We start from the raw sequence: 15,129 nt of genomic DNA on the forward strand, positions 1-15,129 counted from the left end.
ATAAAAAGGCAACGGTAAATTTTAATTTTTAACAAATTTTTTTATTAGTAAAAAATATACGTAACTTAAGAATTAACTCACGTAACAAACTTTTATACTCTTTAATTTTTATTATGTATATGAGGGGGTTTGTACCCTCGTTAATACCTCGTTCTTTACACTAAATCGTAATTTTTGTCCCAATTCTTTAAGAATGACCCCTGAATCAGAAAGGCCGTAGAATAAATAGTTGAAATTACTAAAAATACTATAGCAAAAAGAGCGAGGTATTTATCTCCTCCTAAATACCTCACTCTTTATGCTAAAGTGTTTTTAGAACCCCTCATATGCGTAATAATCTCTCCTTCGTTTTAAGTTTCAATGCTACTCTTTACTTTCAATTGAAAAAATGTTTCATGTTTATTTTTTTTTGTTTTTTTATAGTAATTTTAGAAAATTCTGCGCCCTTTTCATTGAATTTCTGTTCACTCATGACATATTTCTCCAAGGAAAGATCCTCCCACATAGCCCCCTCCCCTCAACCTCACCCCCAAAACCAAAAAAAAAATCCCTTGAAAACGACTGTAAACTTGCCAATAACCATTATTATATGTAAACACTGGTCGAAGTTTGTAACTTTCAGCCCCTCCCCCAGGGACTGTGGGGGAGTAAGTCATTCCCAAAGACATAGTTATTATGGTTTTTGACTATGTGGAACAAAATGGCTATCTCAAAATTTTGATTTGTTGACTTTTGAGAAAAATGAACGTGGGAGGGGGCGTAGGTGCCCTCCAATTTTTTGGTCACTTAAAAAGGGCGCTAGAACTTTTCATTTCCGTTAGAATGAGCCCTCCTGCGACATTCTAGGACCACTTGGTCGATACGATGACCCCTGGGGAAAAAATATAAAAAAAAATAAACACGCACCCGTGATTTGTCTTCTGGCAAAAAATATAAAATTCCACATTTTTGTAGATAGGAGCTTGAAACTTCTACAGTAGGGTTCTCTGATACGCTGAATTTGATGGTGTCATTTTCGTTAAGATTCTGTGACTTTTAGGGGGTGTTTTCCCCTATTTTCTTAAATAAGGCAAATTTTTCAGGCTCGTAACTTTTGACGACAAAGACTAAATTTTATGAGACTTATATATTTAAAATCAGCATGAAAATCTGATTCTTTTGATGTATATTTTAGCATCAAAATTCTGTTTTTTAGAGTTTCGTTTACTATTGAGCTGGGTCGCTCCTTACTACAGTTCGTTACCACGAACTGTTTGATATAAAAACAAATTGAATAGGAATTCACAGAAAAAAAACTGGGTAATAAACAAAATACGAAGGGATAAAAGGCAATTATATATTTATTTTTGGTTACTGTTTTCACAACATGTTCATTTCATAAAATGTTATTTCGGAAAATATTCCAATCGAAATAAATATTACGATGATTTCTCTAGGAAATTCAAGCTTGTTGTAACAATCCTTTTGCTAGCATTCACTAAACTCCAAATTATACGCTTTTTAGGTGGGCGCCAGTGTCTAGGCATAATTATTTTTCCCAATTAAACTTTTTTTTTATCTCTTATAAGCAACCCTGATTGGTTTAAAGCCATGATGTCGATAAATGCCCAACTAAGATCATGTTAAAAATTTCCAAAAAAAGAGCCAATCACGACTTGCATTATTTTACTGGTTCAAAATTGAATAGAGAACCAACAAGTAAATACAACAACAATTAAAAATCTGCTGCTAGCGGGCTCCACTTTCTGGAGCCCAACCTTTAAGATTGAGCTCCCCTTATTACCCGCTCTTGAGACCTCCTTGATAACTGCTCTTGATAACCGCTCTTGAGATTTGCTGATGCAGTCTTTTGATAAACAGCACGCTCATAGTGTGTTTTGCTCAAAATCTCCCTCGAAATTATCTGAAAGTAGTCATAAGTAGGTGTAATAGCGATTATAATCAGTTGCAGTCACAGTCGAATATTGTTTGCAGTCGAAAGTAGCCACAGTCAAGACCAGTGGCATTTACAGTCGCAAGAGTAGTATTTATAGTGGCCCTGAAAGTTTTCGGTTAATTTCCTTACCTGCTCCTACGATATTGCAGATACACCTTTTCAATAACTTGGATACACATAGTTTCTTTGATTTACCTCAACCTACAGCATTTCAAAATCTCACCTCAATACGCCTAGCCTTTTTTCAAAAGTCCAGGATCAAATATTTTCCCCTTTTCCAATGATAAATCGTGCATCAATAAAATAACAAATAGCATAATATATATTCCTTGTCCCCAGGGGCTGTACGGGCGTGGCATCTGCGGGGGCATAGCTATTAGACCTTGTGACCATTTAAAAAAAAGATACTTTTTTAAAATTTTGATCAGTATTAAGGGTGGCATCTAAAGGGGCAATACGGGGTGGGGGGATTAGTCTCCCTCCCTTCTATTTTCAACATGCCTCTCAACGTGCCTATAAGCCGTTTTTTAGATATCGCTATTGTGTCCTTTCCTCCTGCATATACTCAGCACTCCTGTGCGTTTGATCTTGCTCGACATTCCCCTCAACATTTTCTAAAAGTTTTACTTTAATGCTCTTAGTCTCTTCGGGGACTCAGGATCAACCTTACCTGCTTTTCCCACTAACCAACCTAGCAGCCTATATGAACAAGCAGCAACTTAGACAACTTATAGCACTTCCCCAGAGATTGCAGGGGTTATGTTATCCTCAGAGGCATAGATATCTGGCTTTTCATCTATTTTGAGCAAGATGACTATCCCAAAATTATTCTCAGATGTTTTTGGAGGGAGGGCAGTACAAAAGGAGTGGGAGGGGACTGGTTGCCCTCTGAAAAATTTTAATCCCCCTCAGTGTGCCCTGAAGGTTTAAACTTAATATCATTAGCCGTTCTTGAAATATTGCAGATACGACTTTTTGATAAACTGGATTCATGTAATATCTTTTGATTCAGATTAACATACCTTCAATATTCCCCAAAGTTTTTCTTTAATAACCTTAGCCTTTCCTTACAAACGCAGAATGAAACATCCCTCGTTTTTCTAATGATAAATCCTGCATATAAAAAGAGCAAACCCCATAATTTATGACCCTTGGCATGGTGTATGTAGGGGGCATCGTATCCCTGGAGACATAGCTATTCGATCTTTTTACTGGCTTTAACGTCATGACAATTCTAAAATTTCAATTAGTGTTGAACAGAGTAGGTTTTTCAAAATGGCAGGGAGGTGGAGGCTGGTGTCTTCCAATTTTTCTTCAACATCTTCTCGTCCTACTTTGAAAGTTTCATCTGTATGCTCTTAGCTGTTCCTTAGATATTGCTGATATTACTTTTTCATAGCCAGCAAGCACATAGTAAGTTTTGATTGTGTTCAGCATCCCTATCAACATTTCCTTAAAGTTTCACATTAATACCTTAAGCCTATTTCGAGAGCCAGGATCAAAAATACCCTCTTTTCCTATAAAAACTTGGTATACTAGCAATGGGCAACTTGCGTTACTTACAACCCTTGCCCCAGGGCATGGTGGGGGCGGTTAACCCTGGCAGTAAAGTGATTTAAACTTTAGACTATTTTAAACAAAATGGTGATCTCAAAGTTCTGACCAGATGCATTCGGGAAAAAAGGCATAGGGGGCTGGTTGCCCTCCGATCACTTTTGACTCTCAAAAAGGGTACCATAACTGTCGATTTGCAATTTAATAAGACCCGTCGAAGTTTATACGGCCACAACTACCATATGATGTGCCTCTGAGAAAGAAAAATAAATATAATACATTGAGCCTTATGGTCCTTTACTATAGGCAACACTATAGCATTGCCTACTAAAAGTTGGGTTTTTTTTTCAAGAGCAATAGAATGTTTCTTCACAAGAATAATAAAATGGAAACAGCGAGGAGGCAGACGTTTTTGAAATTCACTTACACCAGGGGGTGCAGGTCAAGCATGGTGAAAACTGTACCAAGAGTAGCAGAAACTGTGCCAAGTGTGGATGAACTGTGTTGTACACGTGGTTTCCTGAGATTTTGCGCCAGTTGGCGGAAGGTGGGTGCCCGTTAGAGAAATAGGAGTCATGTAAAATTGTGAGTACCCTCATACAAATACCATTGTTGAGTTTTAAGAAGCAACAGATGTCACAACACGACGAAGCGTCGTTCCACACTATCTTGGGCCAAAAATCAAAAATTTTACCCTAAAAAGGGTCAAAATAAAGCAAAAAGAAAATGGTGTGATAAATAATTATTTACAACTGTAAAATAGCCTTTGAAACTTTTTTTTATGTTATACGAATAGAAAGCATATAAGGAATATTCTTTCCAATATCTTTTAAAAGAGGAACCAGTGAAGGAGTTCAGAAATAATGTCGGAGTATTATTGAGTGTAGAAATAAAGAAGGAAAATAATCCAGAAGAAGTTACATTCATGAAAATGAGCTGCAACATCTGCATCTTTTGATCGCTTCGAAAGGACACCAGCTCGCAATATTTCATCTCTAAAATCGTTATTAGGGAATATCCGAGCTCAAGTTCTTGATTTTGTGGTGATTGTTTGATTTTTATTCGTTCCCAATAGTACAACATTGAGCTGGAGAACGTTATTTTCAAGCAGTTTGTGGTAACAAACTGAAAATAAGAAGCGCAGTTAGAAGAAGGGCAGTTGCCCTCCAATAACTTGGAAAAAAATATGATATAGCCCACGAACCTTGAATATCTGGATATCGTCCCCTCTTGGCCTCAAACAAAAATGTTGGAGCTGCGCCCCTGAGTTTGCTGATAAAGACAATAAGGATTAGACAGTCACGATTTTGCCTCCACTTTTCTTCAACTTTCTTTTACTTCATTGAAAGATAGATTATTCGGCTTGTTGAGTTTTAATTATGACTACTAATCAAGATCAAAGCTCACCAAAGGATTAAAGGATATGAAACCTTCGTCAATATAGAAGTATTTCTGTAAGATTCAAGCTTACAGTTAACCATTAATGTAGACCATCTTGAATTTTGCCTCCATTTTTTACTTTCATTAAAAACATTTTTTGCATTTTGAAACAGAATAGTATTTTATTCTTCAAATCCTGGTTCAACTGTTCTGATTCCTTCCTTTAATATGCCTCATTGTGTTGCGAGAGCAACACTTTGGTTTTGTCGTGTTTTTTGTTTTTTTTTTGTTCCTAGCACCCCGACTTCAGCTTATTCCTAGAAAGTGGTAAGGGTCTAACCTCTGCGGTTTTTATGGAAAGTGTGGACCTTAGGCCGGATTGATGAATATGACTTTACATTTTGGAAAGCTTCGTAGAACTCTTGCCTGGGGCCAAAAAGGATGGTTTTTGCTTGTTCTTGAGCCAGAGCCTATAGTGTGTGAAGTGAAGAGGAGTTGTATAGCCTATGTCAGAGAGGACTATCTGAAGTTATGCAGCCAAGCTTTCGTTTCATCAAACCATGTTTCTGCTTTCGAGTGGAAAGGTCCGTTCTAGCAGGCAAGCAGGCAGGCACCAGTTTCAAATTGAAGATGGACTAAAATCTATAAGTGTTAAATATACGCGACAGTTACCCTGCCCCACAGCCAATATATCTCCTTTGAGTGATAAATAGAAAAATTTAGAGAAGCAAAAAAGCGGCATTTTCCCACGGGTCCGAAAGTGCTGCCATCTATTGTTTCTACCCATTTCTGTTCGTGATTTCAGCTGAGTTTATCATTCGGTTTTTCGCACTTGGGATTGCGGTAGAGAAATGGTATCAGATGTGCCTCTTAAACTTTAAAAGTCCTCTCATTGCTAAAGAAATTAGAGTTTATCCTTTGCTCCTTTCTAAGTGATGACGTTAGAAAGTTGGCCTACGGCAAAAAAGTCAACTTTTGAACTAAGACAGATAGATTTTTTTTCGACGGCAGTCGATAGTTTTTGATGAGCTGATCAAAGTATGTGTCATCCATTTTTTTGTACAAAAATTCCTTCATGAGATATACCAGTTTGAAAGTTTAAAGGGGTTGACAATTTCAGTAGTAAGGTACACGCTCGAACCAAAAATAGGTCGATACCAATTGTGAGACATATAGGGGAGTTTTAACCAATAGTTGGCTGTTAGCTCATAATCATCTTCTGCAATGAGGGGTTCGCAACTTTTGCTAGTTGGAGTACCTATTCTTTGTTTCCGGTGCATTTGATGGTAAGACCAATTTGGTTCCAGCAGTACGACATGTAGGGGACTTGTAAGTAATAATCGGCTGTAAGGCTACAATCATCTTTAGCAATGAGGAGTTTGCAACTTTTGCGAGTTGGTGTACCTAGTATGTATTTTAGCATCCTTACTGATTAACAACTTCAGCGTTTAGTCGCAGCGAGGAAACAAAACCAAAGTGTTGCTCTCGCAACACTTTACTCGGCGAAGCCGAGAAAAGGTTGCCGCAACACCTCACGTTGCCCATGCAACGTAGATCTAGTTCATGTTGTTATCACTCCCTAGACACTCACACCAGCTGGCTTTTAAACCCCTCCCAAAAAGATGAAAATTCGTACGGTTTATTCTATGGCTTTCTATATTTTGGATATAGCTTATTTATTTAAATTTCTTTGCACGTGCCTGGTTCACAACTAGCACATTTTCATTTTCAGTAGGAAAATGTTGTCCAATCTTTTTGTAAACTTATCACTGATTTTCGTGGAGAATTTATATCCCACCAAAAACTATGTCTGACAGGAACAGCGACTTTACATTTGGAATAAGTATAGGTGAGAACATCAAACACGCGTATTATTTATTTGGCGGAAAAGGCTTGGGGATTCAGAAAAAGAGATGGATTTCGGCTAAAAGATTTGGAGAATCATTCACATCGAGTGTCGTTTGTACGAAGAAGATGGATAATATTAAAAGGGGAATTAACACTAGACGTGAACGGTTATTACCTTTAATAGGTACTGCAGCCTCCTAAGCCCATCGGACGAAAGAGTATCTTGTGCTTTAAAGAAAACAATATGCATTTTTAAAAGTAATTGTTTCTACACACAAATCTAAGTGAATTTAATCTAATATGGATACCGTTTTGAATAAATATGACAAATTTTCAAACCGCAGTCTAAATGTTTTAAATTTAAAAAGGTAAGTAAAATACTTGTGGCAACCGGTTGGTTATATTTGGTGCATTCTAGTGAATTTTGGTAGCCTATATCAAAGTTTAACTTTAGTGTAAACAGTTGAAGACCGTGGGGGGCATTGACCCCAGAGATATTTAGGTTAAATTATGTTTTAAGAAACGTTACTATTTACTTTCCCTTGATAACTTGTTAAATTATGTAGTCGTCTTAGCTTGTTTACAACAACAAAAAATAATAGAACAAGCAATAACCTGAATTACAACGAGAGAAGCCACTGTATGGAGGGCATCCCCTTGTAGCCCATTAAATTAGTGCTATGACGTTTGCTCCCCATATAAATTTCCCCGATTCGAATGGAAATAACATCAGCTTAATAGGGTACGAATATGTGTCACACGTAAAAAGCCCATTGGAATCAAACAGTTTGTGGTAATGAACTTTAAATAAGGAGTGACGCGGCTCAGTAGTAACCGGAAGTCTAAAAGACAGAATTTTGATATCAACAGATTTATCAAACGAATTGGCTTGTTATGCTAATTCCAAATATATAATGTTCATCAAGTTTAGTTTTACCTATCAAAGGCTCCGAGCTTGAAATAATTCGCCTGGTTTTCGAAAAGGGGGGGTATACCCCTTACAAGTCAAGGAATCTTCATGAAAATCACAAAATCAGATCCAAAGTATCGGAGAGATCCCCACTGTATAAGCTTCAAGTTCCAATCTTCAAAAATTTCAAATGTTTCAATTTTTGCAAATAAGAAGATCACTGATGCGTGTTTTTTTCGAGGGGTGATAGTATCAAAACAATGGTCCTAGAATATCTGGAGAGGGCTCATTCAAACAGACATTAGAAGTCCTAGTGCTCTTTTTAAGTGACGGAGAAGAGTAGAGGGAATGTACCCCCCTTCCCACACTTCTTTTTCAAGGAGCGTAGTCGTTCCATCAAAATCTTGAGGTAGCCATACTGTTCAGCATGGTTGAAAGGTCCAACATCTATGAATTTGGAAATAGTATGACCCCTGATAGTCCCTGGAGAAATGTCTTTAAGCTATGAAATTTGCTTATTGTTTACGTAGGCTTTAGTTTTAGGATGAATTTTCTTCTGTGGGAAATATTTCACGGGAAGAAGGATGAAGGGAACTTTTCAGCGGGAATTTTACACTGGGGGAATTCCTCAGGATACCTAAATGAAATTAAATATAATAAAACAAATTTTTTAACTGAGAATAAGTCGCGACAATAAAACTTAAAACAGACGAAAATTATTACGTATATAAAAGGGGCTGTGCCCTCCTCAACACCCGCTCTTTACGCTAAGGATTACCTCTTTGTCACAACTCTACTCTTTTAAAGTAATAGAAAACTTTAGCTTAAAGAGCAGGGTGTTACGGAGGGGACAGCCCCTTTCGTATAAAGATCAATTTCTGTTCGTTTTAAGTTTTAATGTCGCTCCTTACTTTTATTTAAAAACTTGTTTTTTTATTATTTAATTTCTGAAGTGTATTTCAACTAATATAGGTTCGAGTTTGGCTATACATACATGAACAATGAAAACGAAATTTGCACATCAATTTCGGCAAAGTTCCGTCTCGTGTAACAATTTTCTCTGGAAAGTTCACATCCAGAAATTACTCTCCCAATGTGAAAATCTCAACGTATAAAACCAAAATTATTCATTATGTGTATGAGGCGGTTGTCCCTTCATACAATGCTGGAAAATCTGGCTCTCCCTCCATGGAAAATCCCTCCATGTAATGTTCTTCCGACACAAATTATCCCCCCACACCAGAAAAATTCCCCCCATACAATTCCCTTCTTCCTGGAAATTTAAATGTAAAAATGTAAATTTGAGTCGGCAAAGATAAAATAAGACAAATGAAAAGAATTTTGTATAGGAATCTTGGCAAATTCCCCTAGCGTTCACCCCCTGGAAACTTCCCTCCCCAGAAGAAAATTATCTCCCTCAACGAAAAATGTCTGTATACTTTCCAATAAGGAACATTATACGTAAAAAAGGGGCAAATTTCCTGACTTACAAATTTTTCCCAAGGGGCTGTGGGGGTTATGTTATCCCCAAAAACAAAGTTACTGGGATTCTCAACTATGTTGAACATAACGATTATCTTAAAATTTTGATCGTATGACTTTTAGGAAAAAAGGGAATGGGAGGATGGCCAGTTGCCCTCCAATTTTTTGATAATTTGAAAAAGGTACTAGAAATTTTAATTCCCATTCGAATGAGCCCTTCCTCGATATCACCCCTGGGAAAAAAACGAAAAACAATAAAAATAAATAAGTAGGCTACGCATCCGTGATCTTTCTTCTGGCAAGAAATACAAAATTCCACATTTTTACAGATGAGAGCTTGAAACTTCTATATAAGGGTTCTCGGATATGCTGAATAATTTTTTTCATCAATAATCCTTGAATATTAGTGGATGTTTCTCCCCTTTTCGGAAAAACAGGCAAATCTTTTCGTGCTCATAGCTTTTGGTGCATAACACTAAACTTAATGAATATTATTTTTTCTCGCCTGAAAGTAGTGGAATTGAGGTGACGGGTTTAAAAGTTTTGTTTGCCACAGGCAACACTGTAAATGTCTTTCAATACAAATATTTACAAACCTATTCAAGTACATTTTTAAAATAGTTTATTTAGTCTTTAAAAACTTCTTTTAATTCTACCTTTGGACTTCGCATTCTTCAGTTTTTATGGAACGTTATTTTTTACAGCTTGTATTATTTGAAATGTGGTACTCAAAACTCCTCTTTTAACGATTCCACAGAAAACATCTGTCAAACCTCCCGTAACTATTCAAAGCGACCACGCTTCAGAATCATACTTGACAACTGTTACTGTTATTATTTCTAAAATGAATAAACGAATAGATTTTATTTCATATTAAATAAAAAAAAATTTAACTGCAAGTAAGGAGCGACATTAAAACTTAAAACGAACAGAAACTATTCTGTATAAAAAAACGAGTTATCCCCTCGTCAAAGCCCCGATCTTCACGCTAAAGTCTGACTCTTTCTCACAAGTCTACTTTTAAAATAATGAAAAAAAACTTCAACATAAAGATAATCCGTGATCTGTCTTCTGGTAAAAAATTTAAAATTCCACATTTTTGCAAATAGGAGCTTGAAAATTCTACACTATTGTTCTCTGATACGCTGAATCTTATGGTGTGATTTTGATGGGTATGACAAAACTTGACGAAAATTATATATTTAAAATGAGCATAAAAATGCGATTCTTGTGATGTAACTATTGGTATCAAAATTCCATTTTTTAGAGTTTCGGTTACTATTGAGCCGGGTCGCTCCTTACTACAGTTCGTTACCACGAACTGTTTGATTAAAGAAGACATTATGTTGCAACAGAAGTTATAAATAACAACAAAAAGACTAACAGATAAATAATGACAAACATACACGAACAAACCAAAACTGAATAAACAAGAGTAAACAGCTGTAAAAACAAGCAAATGAGAGACATACAAGAAGTGCAAACGAATAAAAAACAACGGGATAACCAATACAAAAGTTTTGTTTTACTATAAAGTTTTTCCAACTATGAAAAAGCACTCTGTATCTTGCATATTCGCTTTTTATATTGTCAGTATATCCATCTTCTTTCTGGATAACACTAGCTTAGAAAGGAAAGGTATCAACTTGGTTAATTTTATCAGTGCATAAAATTACTGTTTGGTCCAGATTAAATCATAACTTAAACGACTTGATTCTCTCAACCTTAATTCTTATACTTAACTTCACACCATGAACCCTGAAGACCCCACAAGCTCATTTATTTTGCTAATATTTGTACCAAGTCTACTAAAATAACGCCCATTATCCATGAATAGGATAACCTTGCGTTCCCACTTAATACCATATTATCTCGTTGATCCTCAAAACAATCCATATACAATTCAGGTGGATTAAGCACAACCCTGCTCAGTTCCTGATTCTATATCACCAAAACTAGTAACCCCGCTTCCTATCGTAACCACTGCAATATCACTCCCGTGTATAATATTAATTACTTTAAAGTCTTTATCTAGTATATAATACAAGGATAGGACCCTCACAATTACTTTCCATCAGCTGAATCAAATACCTGTTTATAGTCCGTATAGGCAAGGACTAAAAGGTTTGACAATTCACACATAAAAATAGATCTATGTTTTGGAGTTTGGTCAAAGCAGTTTTTCCCTTTTAATAAAACCACTCTATTTTTCTCTTAAAATTTATCTACAGCAAGATGATAGTAAGTATCATCATGTCAAGTTATTTATCAGGGGCGGATCTAAAGCAAATTATCGGGAGGCCAAATGTGACAAAGGCACCGATAAGTGAAATCTAAGGGGTGGGGCAATGTGAAAAGGGCACCATTTATTGATCAGATTGACAAATTTATTCGTAAAAAAGAGTGAAAAACAGAAAAAACAAGGAATGTTGGCGTCAGAAAAATCTCAGGGAGCCGGGGTCCGCCCAACTTCATGGATCCTCCGGTTTACTTTACTTCCTATCAAAATCTAGATAATGCTTCTGTAACTCCGATAGGTTCACGCCTTTCCAGATTATTTTAATGTGTACAAAATAGTGGTTTTCATTGTATATAAAAGGTTTTTCACTTTTTTTTTGATTGGCGATGTCCTGGGAAAATAAATTCTTTGTAAAAAAAAATGTGTCAAAATATCATCTAGACTTAACCTTTTTTTTCTTAAAGCTCAATTTTGATATATATAGCTACATCAAAAGAGTCGCATTTTAATGCTGATTTTAAATATATAAGTTTCATCAAGTTTAGTCTTACCCATCAAAAGTTACGAGCCTGAGAAAATGTGCCTTATTTAGGAAAATAGGGGAAAACACCCCCTAAAATTCGTAGGATCTTAACTAAAATGACACCATCAGATTCAGCGTATCAGAGAACCCTACTGTAGAATTTTCAAGCTCATATCTACAAAAATGTGGAATTTTGTATTTTTTGCCAGAAGACAAATCACGGGTGCGTTTTTTTTTTTTTTTTTTTTCAGGGGTCATCGTATCGACCAAGTGGTCCTTGAATGTCGCAAGAGGGCTCATTCTAACGGAAATGAAAAGTTCTAGTGCCCTTTTTAAGTTACCAAAAAAATTGGAGGGCATCTAGGCCCCCTCCCATGCTCATTTTTTTCCCAAAGTCAACGGATCAAAATTTTGAGATAGCCATTTTGTTCAGCATAGTCAAAAACCATAATAACTATGTCTTTGGGGATGACTTACTCCCCCACAATCCAAAAGAGTTTGACTCTTTGCCACGATTCTACTTTTTAAAACAATTAAAAGCTTTAGCGTAAAGAGCGAGGGATTGCGGAGGGGACAACCCATTTCATATACGGAGTAATTTCTGTTCGTTTTAAGTTTTAATGTCGCTCCTTACTTTCAGCTAAAAAGAATTAGTTTTTTTATTTAATAATATACTATAACTAAAATAACGTCCGTTGAAGTGATTATAAAAAAGCCAATACTCATCAATATTTTTTTTCTAGCAATCAAAATACAAAAAAAAAACTATAATCAGCAACATACCAAAAACAAACTTACAACTAAATACTGCTAAAAAATGACAACAAAAAATAGAAAATAATAATGCTTAAAATGAACAAATTATATGAAATTTCAACCCAAGCACAGCAATAAGTTTCTACCAAATACATTATTTAAAAGCAAAATTAGTTTTTGTCTTTACAACGGATTACCAAATCATTTAGGTCATATTGCCAATAACTTCTGTCAGAAATCCTTGATAATTTCAGCTCTTTTGTTTTTCAGTAAACTTATAGAAGAAGTGGTCTTACCTCACATGCTGAGAACAGCTTACTTCTAGTCCCTTTCTTGTGGAACAGTCTGAAACTGACTGACAGAGTTAGAGTTCTCTCTTCTCTCTTTTAGCAAAAGAGGCGATCAATAAGAAACATCAGAGCAGCCTGGAACGGGGAAGCACAGCCCACAATCAAATGAGTAAGCCAGGTTAAAGTCACAGGTAAGCTCCAAGGTAGAAGTGACGTATTACAAGTGGACCAACGTCAATAATGAACGATACTTGCTATGTTTGGCAGCCTACTACGAATAGTATCTTAAAGGTTCGTTTAGGCGCAAAATAATTATCTATACAATGGTAAAAATTTAAACAGAAAAATGTGTTAAAATGGAAAAGATTGGGTTCCGTTAAACAAATATGATAAAAATTACGATAGCGAGTGAAAAACTAAATACCATTGTGTTTTGCAAAAATGACGACCACCCAATTTTTTATAGAACTTTTTCTGCGTAATCAGGTTCATTCGAATGAAACTGAACAACCATGCTACTCTTTACTTTCAATCAAATAAGAAACAAGTTTCTTCAAATGAAATTACAGAGTGACATTAAAACTTAAAACAAACAGAAATTATTCTGTATGTAGTGGGGGGGTACCCCCTTCCTCGCTCTTCATGCTAAAGTTTTTAGTACTTGAAAAACCTTTTATTCTAACTAGACAGCTCTTGAATTTCAGGAGTCGTTCTTAAAGATTTGGGACAAAACTTCAAACTTTATCATAAAGAGTGAAGTATTAAGGAGGGGGAGCCACCCTCATATATGGAACAATTTCTGTTCATTGTAATTTTTAATGTTGCTTCTTACATTCAGTTGGCCTTCTTTTTTTAAATAAAAGACTCGTTTTTCATTTAATTTATGATTTGTTTTCAAATCATGCTAGAAATGCCCCCAATGAGAAGATATTTCCCTGAACAACCCACGTAAAATTTTCTGTACTGACCCCCCCCCAGAAAATTCGCTAACCCAAAAATGCCCCCTGAAAAATCCCCCCGAACACCTTCAAATATGAAATGGAGTAGCCAAGAGAAAGTAAGATAATACAAAGAATTTCGTATAGGAATTCTGGCCAATTACCCCTGTGCAAAATTTCCCCTGGAAAGTTCAACCCCTGAATATTTCCTCCCCACAGAAAATTCTCTTCGTGGAAAATCTTCTCCTGTAGAAAATTCACCCCTCCCCCCTGAAAAGACTCTGTGAAAGACAAAAAAGAATGAACAAATAAACACACATAAATGATCTTCCGTCTGGCAAAAAGTACTAAATTCCACATTTTTGCGGATGGGAGCTTGAAACCTTCACAATAGGGTTCTCTAACGCGCTGAACCTGAAAGTGCACTTTTCATTAAAATTCTTTGATTTCTGCGCGGTATTTCCCCCCTTTTTCAAAAATCAGACAAAGTTCTGAGACTCGTAACTTTCGATGGGTAACATTATACTTAATAAATTATATATTTAGGATCAGTATGAAAATCCAACTCTTTTAGTGTATCTTTTGCAATTCAAATTCAATTTTTTAGAGTTTCGGTTACTATTGGGCTTTCAATATCAATTCAGTTTCAATTAAAATGTTCGATTACCACGACTATTTGAAAAGATGAACAATAATATAAAGGGGTAAGGGACGGATACAGGATTAATGCTGGCGGGGGAGCAAAAATTTTACTCCCTCATCAGTATTTTTCACCCCTTTGACCCTGTAAGTTGTGAAAGTTTCACCCTTCTGGGGGCACGTGCCCCTATAACCACCCCCTTCTGATCCGATGCTGAAAAGAGCTTGCTCCTTTAACCAAACTCTTTGTAATGAAATTTAACTTATGCATTATAGTGAATATGATTAAACTTATATTACATGTAAATGTTTGAATAGTATGGGGGCGGAGTATTTTGTGGGAATACACCTAATATAAAGCAGTGTTTATGTTCGTTTTAAATCTCAACGGCGCTCATAGTGGTCTTTAAAGAAAACATAAATTTTGATTTGTGCTCGTTTTTAATTTTAAACTCATGGGGCTTTACATGTAATAACTTATATCCCCTTTCCCCAAAGGAAGTAAGGCATAGTCACTGGACCTTCCAACTATGCTAAATCAAACAAATATCTAAAAACTTTGATCGGGTGTCTTTGGGGAAACGGTGGGAGCGGGAGGGGGGCTAATTATCCTCTAATCGTTTCGGTCAATTAA

The 15,129-nt window shown here is 36.0% G+C and overlaps 1 protein-coding gene across 6 annotated transcripts in view; it reads right to left on the reverse strand.

Annotated features, from left to right (window-relative positions):
- LOC136026415 (coiled-coil domain-containing protein CG32809-like) overlaps nucleotides 1-13,038 on the reverse strand; it is a 330,704-nt gene extending 317,666 nt beyond the window's left edge. For 4 of the 6 annotated variants that reach the window (XR_010617288.1, XM_065702997.1, XM_065703006.1 and 1 more), the window contains exon 1: nucleotides 12,925-13,038. The gene's annotated coding sequence lies outside the window, so the exon portion shown is untranslated. The remainder of the gene's footprint in view (nucleotides 1-12,924) is intronic. The other 2 variants (XM_065703014.1, XM_065703023.1) reach the window with 1 other exon arrangement.
- Nucleotides 13,039-15,129: the final 2,091 nt, after the last annotated feature.

Source organism: Artemia franciscana, chromosome 1 (genome assembly GCF_032884065.1).
Source record: "Artemia franciscana chromosome 1, ASM3288406v1, whole genome shotgun sequence".
NCBI lineage: Eukaryota > Metazoa > Arthropoda > Branchiopoda > Anostraca > Artemiidae > Artemia > Artemia franciscana.